Source organism: Talpa europaea (assembly GCF_964194135.1).
Source record: "Talpa europaea genome assembly, chromosome: 9".
Classification (NCBI taxonomy): domain Eukaryota; kingdom Metazoa; phylum Chordata; class Mammalia; order Eulipotyphla; family Talpidae; genus Talpa; species Talpa europaea.
The window spans coordinates 84276370-84291394 of record NC_140076.1 but is presented as its reverse complement, the minus strand read 5'-3'; the positions used below and the strand labels follow the sequence as shown (position 1 = coordinate 84291394).

The window sequence follows — 15025 nt, the reverse complement described above, 5'->3', positions numbered from 1 at the left end:
ACCTGCAGGGAGCAAGAGAAAATGTGAGGCACGGATTGTCCGACTTGAGGACTTTCTGCCAGCCTGCCTTGGGCACCTTGGCTGAGAGATGACCCAGTAATTAAAGTCCTGCTTTGCCGTATGTTGCTGGTCAGTCAGCACAGAGGCCCCGACATGGGAGACCAGACGGTAACCAGAGAAGGAAAAGAAAAGCGAAAGACAGAAGTAACACTCCGGAGGCCACAGGGCACAGAAATAGATCTGAATGGACTGAGTGCTCATCTGACTGCTAAGTATGAAAGTAGAACCTAAGTTCTAATATATTTTTATCCCAATCTGCGGGATTAATCAATATTTTATATGCGAACATATGCTCCTGTGTGGCTGGTTTATTTAATGGACAGTTGCCATCAGCAGGACACCAGTTGTTCCAACCCACATTCAGGCCCCCCCCCGCCCCCTGTGGTTCTGGGGGGCAGGAGGACAGCGTGGGGGCCTCTCTCAGCACATCGGTCTCTTTCATCCACCTTGGGGCAAAGTGTGGAAATATCAAGAGACAAGCATATGCAAAATAGATGCAAGTCATAACAGACGGGCTGCTATTTAGAGAAATGATTAAAGTGAGTGTGGTTAGTACAAATCGTGGATTTTAGTTCCTTATTATTCTTGATCTACTTCACTTTTGGCCGCAATTGGGAAGCTGACACATACTGAGTGCTTGCTCTGTGCTGGGCCTGAGGCTGATGGTTTTAGTTATATCACGTGCAGGTCTGTGGGGAAGGGGCTGCAGCCAGGAGGGCCAGTGTATTGTGTCTTTTTAATTTTTTTTTGTATAAAAGGAAAATGTATTTTTGGTCATTCTTTGCTAAAATCTTCTGGCTGAATCATCAGACCAGCTGTGTTCTTCCAGTAACTATGATGAGCAAAGATCTATAAAGTCAGACCTCAGATTCCTCTAAATTTCAATTTTGGCAGAATTCTATCAAACCCTTTTTGATTTGGTTAGGCAAACCCTGTGGAATCCAATCTTCTTACTCAAATGAAAAAAAAAAAAACAAGTTGGGGAAAATGTTAGTCAGGTACTGTTTTAGGAGGACCTATTAACCACTAAACTTTTATTATTTTCTCTGTATGCACAAAATTCTGTGGTGAACACCATTGAGATGGATCATGTCCAGACTGAAGGGCAAGTTAGGGGGACCGCCCTGCACTTGAACATGCACATTCCATGGTGTTGCTGTCACTTGTATGGGATCTGTGCTAGATGTCAGCCCGCCGGTGAGCTCAGCAGCCCGCCCCGTAACAATAGAGAGGCTTCTGCGCCGGGGAGCCTGACCGTGGTCAACGCCCCTGTGTTTTAGTTGGCACCTGTGTCATTGCTCTAGGATGCCAGTTTTTGAACTTGGAAATAGAAGAAGGTAGAGAGAAATTTTACTACAATTCATATGTGAGGCTGAGTCTTAGGGGGAAAATAACTTCACCGGGAAATAGAGTAGTAATTTTCTGTAAAGTTAATAAATATCCACCCTCTGTCTTGGGAATTAGGACTTGCACAAATAAGATTTTATGGGATTTTGGCTGTGTTGACATGCTTGAAGTGGCTCTTTTAGCCAACTGAGCGGAGATTTCAGATAAATGCCAAAATTGAAAGGTAGTGTGGGTGTTTTAAATATTCAATTTTGTCAACTAATATGGACTCTTAAAGTTTCGAGTTCAAGAGAATCTCTGCTATCCAATTACCTCATTTGTAAAGTGCAACTGACAATAGCACCTGCTTGCCAACTGCCCACGGATGATATTAAGGACGGCTGAGATCATGTGTGGGAAAAGCCTTCGAAAACTTAACGGTGCTCATTAGTTCTCTGGTATTGGTTAAGCACACGGTGCATCTGTCTGGCTTATGAGTGGATGAGGTCCCTGCCTGCAAAGAATCTGTTGATTTGCAGACATCCATGCCTGCCCAGCTACCTACCTACACACGCACGCATGCACACAAGAAATGGTCCAGTGCAGGAAGTGACTAAAGAATGGAAAAGACTTAAGAAAAAGAAAAATACCGGATCGTCTCACTCATAGCAGGAATCTAGAAAACCTAAATAAGGGACCAGGAAGAAGAATAACTCTAAGAAAGAAAAAATCAAAATCAACAAACAACATGAACCAGAGACACGCTATGGGGGGTGGGGGCCGGGGAAAGAAGGGATTGGGATCAAAATAAGGGGGTTGCAATTGTATTGGGAATATAAAAATAAAATTAAAAAAAATGAACAATGATGTAAAAATATATTAAAAATTAAAAAAAAAGAGGAAAAAAAAAGAATGGAAAAGACAGGAAGGCATTCACAGATGGGGTGGTGTTTTGTAGATAGAAAGTAGTAATTTCATGTAGAAGACCTATCTGGACAGTTAATCTGGGTTTTGATATGTAGGTGGAATTTAACACATGATTAATTATCTAGTAGAAGAAACGAGTCCCAAAGTGGCAAGTGTGTGTGTGTGTCTGTCTGTCTTCATCTTAAAATGACATTAATGAAAGGTGCATTTTTTTTTTTGCACCTTGCTTTCTGTTTTGTTTGTACTTTTTTAAAAAATTAAGGTAACTTTGATTTATAAAACTGTTTGTGATTTAGGAGAATGGGCTCACGCCTCTCCAGATGTATGTCACCACACCATGCACCACCTCCAGAGCCCCCATGTCCTCCACCACAGTCCATAGGTGGGTTCTGCAGTCAGACTTCCAGCCTCTGTGGTACTTTCCTGGAAGTGGAGTGCCCACTTGTCTTTGCTCTGTGTGTGGCACATTCGTGCCTGTGATGTCACTGATTATTGCGGGGAAACACCATGTTATAGCAAACCCTGAAGCACAATGTCACTGCATGTGTCAGGGAGGAGGGGAAATTGGCTCAAAATGACAAGGCTCTCAGGAATTAAAGTCCACTCGAATATGGAGCCATGGCAGCTTCTGTGGGATAGTGGAAGGAAAAGAAGAATCACTGTTCTGAAAGGCACGAAGAAGGTCGGGCAAGGTTGATGTTTAGATGCTGCTCATATTCAAAACACAGTTTCCTTAAAAAGTCACTATCTATGCTGTCTTGCCTGATGATAGTAGAAATCCTTCAGGAGCAGAAAGCTCGTCTTCCAAGCTGCTTATAGCAAATTGCAGCAAAGCAGAGTAACGCTGGGTGGGGACTGTCAGTTGCTCTGGGAGAGACCTCAAACAATATAAAGCAGAGCCGGCAGTGGCCCTAGTTTGTGTTTATTTTTGGATGAGTCAGTGGCAGTATTCCTTGTGTGATGGCTGAAGCTAATAACTGAGAGATGATTCTTGTCCCCGCAAGGGTTGATGTGAGCTACAGACCCTGGTGGACCAGGTCATGGTCTGAACCCAGCTCTCAGCTGTATGTAGGTTCGGTTTGCATAATACATCCAGAAATGACATATTTGTTGCTGACAATTAGAAACAGAGATTGTCTTGGAAAAGTCTGGATTTGCAAATTCCTTTTATAATCAGAAGAAGTGGTAGGGTCTGACCCATATCCTTAAATGGTATCACTTAGGTCAAACTGAGATGTGGTATCCATTTTGAATAGGCTGTTGGTTTCATAGTCGACTTGGCCATCCCGTTGTCCATGCTGCTGCCCATTTTATTCACTTACCTTCTAGGCTGATCCTGCTAGCATTTAGTCTCTGACTCTTGCTGGAAGGATTCATGATTATTTATTCTTAATGCTCCTGGAATATGGAAGACACCTTACAAATGGTAGCTCAGATTATTTTTGGTCAAGTACAAGCTCAGTTCTTTAAACCTTATCCTTAGATACAGTAGAATGTCCTGGGATGATGGAATTGTCCTATCCTGTGCTGTTTGTCACTTTGATTGTCACTAGTCACAAGTAGGTATTGATCACTTGAAATGTGGCTAGTTTGACCAAGGGAATAATTGATATTTTTATACTTTTAATTAACGAAAAATTAACTTCCATATGTATTGGGCAAAGGAGGTGTAAATAATGGCCTTGGTCATCTGGTCAGGCACCCTAGTGCAGGATAAAACTTGGAGAACAGGCAGGAAGGCTGTGTTTGTGAGTGTATTCAATTTATGAGAGATGATGTAGAGCTGGCTTCATCTTTTAGGACCACCAATTTTCAAAAAGGAAACCACCACTTATCGCCCTGCTAGAATTCTTGTCAATAAAGGATCCAAAGACATAGATTTTAGAAGATGTTATTATCTATATTCCTACTGGTAAGCATAGTTCATCTTTGCTGGGGATGGGAAGTTTTACTGCTCTCTGCTCCCTAATTGTCCATTAAAGGGCACTGCTTAAATATAATAAGCGAACTTGCATGTAGAAAAGCCTCGTGTGTGTGTGTGCACGCGCACGTGCGTGTGTGTGTAGTATACCCATGTGTGTATGTATATATAAAATCATTATCATAATTATTTTTATAGTACATAGAGAACAAAATGTGCATGAGTACCTGACATATTTTATATAGCTAATAAATAAATGTTCTTATGCTCGCCCTATTAAAGCTTAGTATTCTTTTAAAAAAAGGCATTAATTTTAATTGAGATAATGTGGGTTTACAATACCATAAATTATTTAGAGGAATAGGTTCACACTTCTTCAGATGCATGTTACCACACCTGCCACCAAAGCTCCCATAATCCTCCAAATGGACCATTGGGTTCCCTCCCCCTTTACTTCCCACCTACCACCATCCCTCTGTGGGGGATTTCTAAGTTTTGTTTTGGTTTTGTCTGTTCTTTTGTTTTATCGCTGCATATTCCACATATAAATGAAATCATCTGACATCTTTCTCCTTATAACTTATTTCACTTAACATCATCCCCTCCAGTTCCATCTGTGTTGTTGAAGATAGTAAGAGTTCATCTTTTTGATGACTGAATAATATTCCACCGTGTATATACTACTACTTCTTTATCCATTCCTCTGTTGTTTTACACTGAGGTTGTTTCCATAAGTTGAACCTGTATTTTTTGATGGTTCATCATCCTGGCATAAAGCCAAGAGCCAGTATTATTAAAGGAACCGTTGAAAGCAAGGGAGCCCTGCTCGATAATCAGAGTAGTCTGGATAGTGAGGCTGAGGTTCCAGGAGTGTGGCACACATCCAGGACTTCTGAAAATCACCTTCTACAAGCCACTAAGTAGGATTCTAGAAGATCCCTCTTTTGGGCAACTTAGTTACTTTTTGTTTTTTCCCCCATGCCCAGCAGTCAGAGTCAGTCCTTCCTTCCTTTGTCACATGGTTAGAAAACCCAGAATCTGTTGCCAGGCTCTAGATAACATACCTGCCTCTGTCTTAAAATGTGCCCCAAGTCAAAGTTTTTCAGCTGAGAGATGAATAAATCATTGCTGCTAGGAATACAGGCACCTCTTAGAGATGCTGTGGTTTGTTCCAGACCACTACAGTCAAACCAGCAATGCAATAAAGTGAGTCATGTGAATTGTTTGGGTTCTCAGTGCATATAAATGTTATGTTTACACTCTAATCTTGTCTCTTAAGTGTGCAGTAGTATGATGTCTACAAAATATTGTACATACTTTAATGAAATCTGACACAGACAGAAAGCAAGCACATGCTATTGGAAAAATGGTGCTGGCAGACTTGCCGGATGGAGGGTTATCAGCCCTTGAACCTGTGAAACATGCCACACAGGGAAGAGCAATAAGGTGAGGAGAGCCTGTGTGTCCACAAGGGGCAAAACAGAAGTCAGCCCAGTTCATTCACGAGGAAACTGACTTATTGCCACCTCTGTAAAGACTCCTTAAAAATATGGAAAACCGGGGCTTCCCTAGTGGAGCAGTGGTTGAGCGCTGGGTTGAGAAGCTGCCCGCAGCCTCTACAGCGCTAGTTTGATCCCCAGCCACTGGGCAAGGGTCCTACATGGTGCTCAGAACTCTCCTGCTGCCTGCTGCTCCCCTCAGCAGTGTACTTTGTCAGTCTGCCTGTTCTGTTCCCCGCTCTGGCTCTGGTGAATTCTCTCACCCTCCCGTGCTTCTGACTGTATCCCAATGCTTGTATAAATAAATAAATCTTTTAAAAAATATGGAAAACCTAACAAAGATGATAGAAAAGGCAGGTGTAGTTATTATCAAGTATTGGTTAATACCAACCCTCTCATAATAGAAAAAATCAAACACATGTGAATATTTTCTGCTTGGATTGTTCATTCAGTCAAAAAATCTGTGTCACTTATTCTTACAGCCAGATTCTGAAGACCGGGCACCAGGTCTTCCCTTTCATCTTTTTGGACAAACACTGATGTAAACCCCTATTAGGACAGTGAATTGAGTTCTAGAATTCATAGGAAGAAAAAAACAAGACCCACTCGCCCCCAAAGCAGATTCTACATACTTTAAATTTCCTTCCTAGCAAAAAAACATTTTCTAGAAAAAGAGCAAGCTGATATTCATGGAGACTAACTAATGAAATGTTAGACTATCTGTAAGCATCTGTGTGTTTAATGTGGAATTGAGTCTGGCTTCCAGACGCAAGGAGACTAAAAATTCATATTCAGATAAGGAAAGACAAACCTTAGCTAACAGATGGAGCAGAGTTCAGTGTAAAGGCTTAATCCTATCAGGCTGATTCCTGCACCGCCATCTGGGTAATCCAGCACACACATTCAAGACCTGTTAAAACGACGAGGCCCGCCAAGATTAACGTCACAGATTTTCCACTAGACTTGCTCATATTTGACTTTATGATTTTCTAGGCCCAGGAAGATTGCTTGTGAATAGAGACTTGAATATTCCTTGAAGCAGCCTGTGGGTTTTTTTTTTTCTTTTGTAACCTAAAAATTGTTTCCTCTTTTTACAATATCGGGTGCCCATTTCTGGAAAGTTGTTTTCATTTCCCTTTCTTCCCGACTTTCAGACCTAGAACTTTCCTTCCACCAGTATAATAAATAGAAGTGGGGCAAAAATAATCTTGTGCAGGAAACTTCTTGCTGAGAAGAAAGAATTATTTACTTATCCATAATTGGAGACAAGTGAATCTACTATTGTTGCAACAAATATCCCCATTGGATCCATGAGTAATTCATGGTGGGGTTTCCCCCACATGCCATGATAACTCTGCCCCGTAGCTTTGCCTTGGTATACCTGATAATCATAGAAAGACAGGCTAAACAAAACTCATGGTTGCATTTACCATCACTGCTCTAGGGTTAATATATTGTACATTTTAATTTTGGGTTTGGCAAATCAACCATGAGGTGGAGAATAGTGCATTCACACTTTCTTGAGGTATAAAGTTCCAAACATCCCAAATGTTTTTAACAAGTAATTTTTGCATATTATAAAACAATGCTGTGTTGGGTGTCTGCAAATCAAAAAGCCTTCAAGTCTTTCAAGTGCAATTTATAAGTTAGAGATGCATCAAATTGTCAGGATATCTCACTGCTAAATTGTTCAATAATTTTGTGCATGAACCTGCATTTCTGGATCTCAGCTAGACACACTGAGAAATCCAAAAGTACTGGCCTGGAGTGTTCATGTCTCCAGGGTTTCTGCTTTTTCCTTGCTTGGGTACTGTGTCCACTGATGGTTGATGCATTTTGCTAATTTGGAATAGAATAAGAAGCTGCAAAATAAACAGGAAGTAGCTACAATTTGGCTTGCACTATATTTAGCAAATGGCATGTTGGGAACTTAGCAATGGCACTGAGGCTAGATACACCTAGATATTGTGACTTGTGAGCTTTGCTGGATGCAGAGGGCTGTTGAATACGTTTCCATCTAGTGACTGAGTTACTCTTTTCTCTCCAGTTCGTTAAATTCTGTCAAAGCAAAGGGCTTTCTTGCCAAATGAAGTCACTTTGGAAGAAAAGATATATATATATATATATATGTATATATATACAAACACACACACACATATACACACATATGTGTGTATGTATATATATGCATGTATATATATAAATACATGATTCTTTCCCAAGTCATATCTACATATGCCAGAGATAGGGCAATCAGTGCAGACCAATAACAAAACAAAATAAAAACTCTAATACATTATAAAATGCTTAGCTGCATACAGCAATTACTGAAAGAAAAATAAAGGAAGGCAGAAATAAATCCAGTAGTGCAAGTTAAAGCAAGAAAAGAAGTGTTAAAATGAAACTGCTGCCCTTTGAATGAGGAGCTGTTGAGTTTGCTTGTTGATTAGCTGACCAATAGTGGAAGGGTAGCTTTCTGAAAGGGAAGCTGGCACACACTGCTGCCAGGGTTCAGGACAGGCATTCTGACTGCTGCTGTTTCTAAGGACCCCACTTGGCGCGTAGGCAAGCCCAGAATAGATTTGCCTCCTGCACGTGGTGAAAATCTGGAGGGCTGGTCCCCCTTCAGTGTCCTCCTTGCTGGCAAGGGGCAGCTGGCGGTTGGAATCACAGGAAGCCAGAGCTGGTGCTCCTGGGCTGTGAGTTGTCAGGAAAGTCATCATTTCTCTCAAAATCCCAGCAAAAACAACAGTTCAGACTCAGCAGGAAGAGAGGATGTCTGTGTGCTGGGTCCAAGTGCGGGTACTCGGTGTCCCCGTCATTCTCGGCTGCGGGCTTGCTCCCAAGCACAGCCTCTCCCCACCCAGGCTGATACAGGGACGGAGGCCTGAGATTTTATGGGGTCACAAGTGTCCTGTCGGGTGAGCTGAGCTCATGCATTTCGCAACCTCTTCTGCCAAGTCTCTGAAATTTGGGACAACAACATAAAAGTCAGTTCCTCTTTTCTGAAAAGATCACCATTAATATTCATTCCAGGCCAAGGAGAGCCTTCAACAGACATTCTGCTTTGGAAGGATGAGCGCCAGGTTCATCCTTCAGTAAATTGAGCTGGCTCTATTAGCAGGTCGCTGCAGTGGAAGTTCCTAGGAAAGTTTTACAATAAACAGCATAACCCAGAATGGTGAGACCATAGGGTATTGTAGTAAATCAGCTCAGGTTAATGGGGCGCTGGTGCTAACAGTAACAGTGATAGCAGCAACTAGCATTCTTGGTGCTTATCTCCTACGAAAGCCACAAAACACAAGTAGACGTCATGCCTTTTGACAGAAGTCTGTGAAGTAGGCGCCCAGGTGGCAAAGACTGCTAGAGGGGTCAGTGACTTAGACAGGGTTAGGGACTGCTTCCAGTTTGCTGGAGTGGGAGGGTGGGATTTAAACAGCTCAGCTCTTGCCTATTTGCAAATTTTGAATTACTCAGGAAGCTAAAATCCACTTCACAGAATTGCATCTGTCTGTCTTTACTCTGAACTCAGTAAGGACTGGTGCCAGCATCTTCATCTCTATAATAAGCATCCTATGCACTCTTGAGAAGTGCCCATTCATCGAGAACTCTGGTTAAGAGAATGCTGGAAAGAAGAGTTGACATCTTTTCATATGTCAACCACTGGAAATGGAAAATAACCTAAAGTCCACTCCAGTGGAATTTCATCTCGAGATCTAGAATGGGATTAGGACATGGCTAAATTTGTCCATTTTACCAACTGATGGAGAGCTGTTTCCCCAGCGTATTTAAATGCAGGAATGGAGAAAAGCCCCAGACAGTGCATCACTAATGAGGCCTCCTTAATGGGACACAACTGTCGCGAAAGCCTCATTTTGGGGATAAGGGATGATCAGTGCTGTGCCCAGGTCGTCCATCTAGCTCACCCAAACAAGAGAGGTATTGATCACGACACAAAGAGATTTCAGAGGCAAAAGTAAGAGCAGCCCCAGACCCTGCTGATAGCTGCACACACCACTAATTCACCTCAATGGGCAGCACCTCTGAGCTCAATTAACCCTTATTCCCAGGGCCACCCATAAACCCCGAGGTAAACATGTCTCTCCTGCCCTCGCTCTCTATCAATGAAATAGATCATTTCTATTGGAGGCCGAGGTGCGATTCCAGCATATAAATTCACCTCGCTAATAAAGATGCTTCCAATGTGCGCCAGCAGGCTCTGGAATCTTGTATTATTGATTCTGTAAATCAGAAAATTTTCAACTGCTGAGGGTATCTCTAATTTCTCCGGCTGTCTGTGGTGACTGGAAGGAAATATCAGGGCTCTGGAGGTACAGCAGGTGACAGCAAATGTCCCCTAGTGCCATTGTCTGCACACAGAGCGTTAGTTGTTAAATATGGACTGAACCTGAGCAGTTTCTTTCTTCCCTTTCCCCCGTCTTCCCTGTCTTTCCCTCCTCATGACCATTGTTCAGAAGCAAATTGGAAATCTGGTAATTAGGCCCTGACTCACGGTGTAGTCTTAGAGTCCTGAGCCAAAGTTCAACGCCCTGAAATGAAATTTAAACCAATTAATCTGTTAGATTTTTATCGCTGGTCCGTGTTTTCTCAGCAATTCCCCCAGCACGTGGCCTTTGATCAACTCTCATACAAACGCTAAAATGTGTGCCTGCTGCTAGCAAGATGGGAATGACATTAACATGGTACTCATAAAACAATCAGAGCGGAGAAGCCCTCAAACAGGCAGGGCATGGTAATATTTAATAAAAGCGCACACATAATCTTCAGAATTAGCATTTTGTGCCTTGCAGTACCTTTGGGAGAAGAGCTTTTATTTGTGGAGTGATCATTATTATAACAAAGAAGAGCTACCTAATAATTTCCACTTTAACTCTGCGATGTGCCACGAGCGTTTCAGAGCCATTATGCTAAACCGTGGTGGGGTAATCATGTTATTGTCATAGTTTGAAGGAAGGAAAATCTCTACTTTGGTGGCTGTTGGGGGTGGGGGAGAGGTTAAAAAAAAAAAAAAAGACCAAAAAAAAAAAAAAAACCAACCCTCAACCCAACCCAAAACTTTTATTTTTGATGAGATTTAGAACTCAGGGCTGTGTCATCTTCTGGACCTCTGGCACGTGAACATTCATGGGTGAGGAAGAAAGACACTTTTATTCATCAAATCAAGAATTTGCCAGTAAAATGGTTTTATCTTCAAATCCTCCTCCCCCATTCCCAATGTTTTCTTGGAGATAAGAATTATATGGATTATTATGTTCCCTAGCTGGATCGAACGCCCCTGTAAATCTGTTCACCTTGGAATTCCCGGGCACACGTCCATGGTTGACTGTCACAAACGCCCCTTTCTTGTCGGCTTCTGTGTTGCTCTGGATGTCCTGACTGAAAGAAAAGCAAGTCAGTGACAAGCTTCGGATTTTCTGAGTTTTCTTAGAGACAACATCATGAAAAAGAAAGAAAGGGGACTTGGGGGGCTGGGGACACTCAGGGTCTGTCTCAGCTTTTATTCTATTTTAAGTTAGCATCAATTTATTCTAAAAAGTACCACCTTTATCTCTGAGAATGAGATGCTCTGCTATTATTTAATTTTTTATTATTATAGCCTATTCCCTTGTTATACACTCATGGACAAAACTGAGGCCCTACAGATATCTATAGGTAGCTTCCCTTTTCCGTCAATTTCACCCCAGTCACATTGCTTTTTCATCAGGACCCTCTGGGGACAGTTGGTGCACAGCCTTCCAGCTCTTTGTCCATCATACTGAGTCACACAGAGCTGCGTGCATGCATACGCGAGCATACACAGGCTCATATGTATCATTTTTTAAATAAGCGGGATCACACTATTCATTATTCTGTAAATTGCTTTCTTCACTTACTAACATATTTTGACATCTTTCCATGTCAGTTTATAGAAATGTTTTTCATCCCTTCTCATGACACTCTTCATATTCTATAGCATGGATGTGTCATAATTTATTTAACCACTCACTCCCTGTTGGGTCACCTACACTCTTGAATTTTTCTTACTGTCCGTAATGCCACGATTATTGGGTACCTGCGGTCGGGGTCACATTGGCGAGTGTTTCCTGTCCTGCTTTTAGTCTGGCAAGTTTGTGATTTGGATAAAAGTATAAAATGGTGCTCTGGGAGTAACATCTAGCCCATAAACATTTTGTTTAGCTTACACATTTTTAAGACGTACTGAATTAGTTGCCAACACTTAAGATTGGGAAAGTTTCACATAAAACCCTGGGTTTCTGGCTTCTTTGGAAAGATCAGAAGAGCAGACGACATAGAGCTGCCCCTGTGTGGAGGCATCAAGGCCTGGAGCCTAGTGGCAGCTCCCATCTTGAGACAGGGCGTGTGTTTTATGACCCCCCCAGTGTCTCCACCATGTCCAGTGGCTTCCCCATTTCTGAGCGGCCGTCTCAGGCTCCCTCAGAGACCCTAAGCCTCTGTATTCACTGGGGCTTCTGGCCTTGGTCTGTATGAATGTGAGTTCTTTAACATGTGCTTTTGGGCCTGATCCATATAGCTACTCGTGGTGCTTTTTACCCCATTATTGACATATTAGAGTGTTCACTCGAGGGAACTATATTGGTGAGTGGACTATATTGTTGGATACTTAGCATCCTTGACCTCCAGGTACTAAGTGCCAGAAACATCTACTATGCACCCCTCTCTTGGTGGAACAGACTTTGTTGCTTTACATATTTTCTAAACTTCCCAGTGGAAAAGTACCACAGAGCATCCTCTCAGAAGTGATATGGCATAAGGATGATTAGGAGCGTTTAGAAACTTTCAAGTCTAAAGGTAGAAAGGGCTGCATGATGCTACTGTTCTAAGAATGGAATCTTATCTCTGTGCAGGGATGGGCTGATGGGTATGTGTGTGTGTGTGTGTGTGTGTGTTTTATTTCGTATATTTTTTACATCATTTTACATTTTTGCACAATATAAGAATTTTTATCTTGGTTATAGTCCCCATACAATTCCTACCCTTCTTATTTTGACCCTAATCCCTCCTTCCCTGCCCCCCCCCCCCGTAGTGTGTGTGTGTGTGTGTGTTTTAATGAAAGTTTTTATGGATTGGCTTTTTTTTAAAATATTTATTTATTTTATGCAAGAACTGGGGTACAGGCCAGATGCGCGGGAGGGTAAGAGGATTCACCAGAGACAGAACGGGGAACAGAACAGGCAGAATGATGAAATACACTGCAGAGGGGAGCAGCGGGCGAGACAGGAGAGGTCTGCTGCGCCATGTGGGACCCTCACCAGCCGGCTGGGATTGAATTGGCACTGCAGAGGCTGCGGACAGCTTCACAGAGCAGTGCTCAACTGCCTGTGCCACCAGGGGAGGCCCGTGTGTGTGTGTTTTTAATGGAATTTTTTCTCTAAAAACTTAAAGATGGTTTTCTATCTTGTAGCATCAGTTCATCTCTAGAAGCTCAATACTCTCTGTCCTCTCATGAGCTGACATGTGACTTTGTTTCTGGATGGTTGCTCATAGGATGTGATAACTCTCTTAGGAAATGCCTGAAAGTGCATGCACGTGCAAACATACATATACACAACACATACTACAAACACCCCACATGTCCCTCACCCCCCACATACCTCACACCCCCACATACACACCCATATACACCCCCACACCATGCAAACTCCCCACCATAAGCTCCCCACACTCCCCCACATCACACACACACCACACACACACACCATACATACCACATACCCACACACCATACCCACACCACACATACCTCACACACACTTAATATGCCTTTTGTATTCTACAAAATAGACAATTGTAAAAAAGGGATGGGGTGTCAAGTGCAAAGCCAGCAGGTCTTTATGATACTGTTGTAAAACTTGCCTGTAGGAAAGTCTTTGCTTCCTTTGTGCAATGATGAGAAAGTCAGGAGAAGACCAGATTTAGCTCAAGAAAGATGCCTGCCTGATTAAAAAATAAAATTTAAAAAAGTAAAAAGCAATCTCCAACTCATACAGATATGAACGCCAGACCATTTTGTGGTTTCTTTGGGTCATCTCAGGGTCTAGACTTAGTGATAATACCATGGGACTCACACTGACCTATCAGGCAGGATGCTTTTGAGACCAGTTCAGTCAAACCAATAGCTGTTCTTCTCCCAAGCACCTGGGGAGAGGGCAGCACCTTCTCTACTGCAAGCTAGCAGCCAAGTACACCGAGCTAAAAATGCAAAATTTTGAAATTTTGAAACATTAACTAGAATGTTTCCCCACTGCTTGTAGCTGAAGAATTTTACACAGTTGCTAAATGGAGTTTGTTTCTCTTAGACGTGGCCTGGACTCCCTGTCATGTCCTACCTTGACTTGAGAGTCTTCAATCATGCATTTAGATATTTTCTCTTTTAAAGAAAAAATTTGTTTAAGAAAAAGTGCTGGGAACATTGATCATCTCTGTATGTGTGTAAAGGATGGGACAAGAATATTCAAGTTATGAATCATTTACCTTTTCTTGACTATTTTGTTTGGGGGAGAACATGGAGGAGAGAAAAGGCATCAAAAACTGCCCAGTTTTAGTTGTAAATGCATTGCTGAGTTCAGCCAATGTGAAATGTTTAGTTTGGATATATCCAAATTTCTCTGTGCAATTTTATAAGATGAATTTGAATCAAAATCAAACCACGTCCTTCGTGCTTATGCGGTGGCGCGTGAGCCGGGGTCCCACTGGGCTGGGCTTAATGTTTTCTTTTCTTCTTGCAAAAGTTAAAGGAGGACATTTTGCCAAATTCGACAAAGTCCAATAATTTTTTCGCCAATTTTTTCCCGTTAAAATTAACTGGTGCTCTCTTTGGCTTCACTACTTGGAAAGTGAGTCTTGGATACTTAATAAACTTTTTATTAAAAAGGAGGATGTCATTTTCTCTCCTTGCACAGTATCCCCCTTGCTTTAGAGTTTTGCTTTGTTCCTGTTCATAAAAGTAATCGCGTGGGCAGAAGGGTGGTATCCCAGAGTTGAACAACCATGATGGCACTTGGGTGCCTTTGGAGGAATTTCAAAGACATCATCCTACAGTGACATTTATTCCCAGCAATTCTGGGGAAATATGGCATGTTCAACTCCAGTCTGTTTTGACTCACAGGATTTTCAAATTAGTTCTCATCTCCAAGGGCCATTTATGATGGAAAGAGAAGAGATATGAAATGTTGAGAAAAGTCAGTCGTAGGGTTTTGTTCCTGGGAGTGACTACAAAGCAAAGGGTCATGGGGCTCTAGTTGAGCCCTGA

At 42.2% G+C, this 15025-nt stretch overlaps 1 protein-coding gene across 7 annotated transcripts in view; it reads left to right on the top strand.

Annotated features, from left to right (window-relative positions):
• EBF1 (EBF transcription factor 1) overlaps nt 1-15025 on the top strand; it is a gene marked incomplete at its 3' end in the record, with an annotated part of 386163 nt that overhangs the window by 275878 nt on the left and 95260 nt on the right. The gene's annotated exons all lie outside the window — the stretch shown is intronic.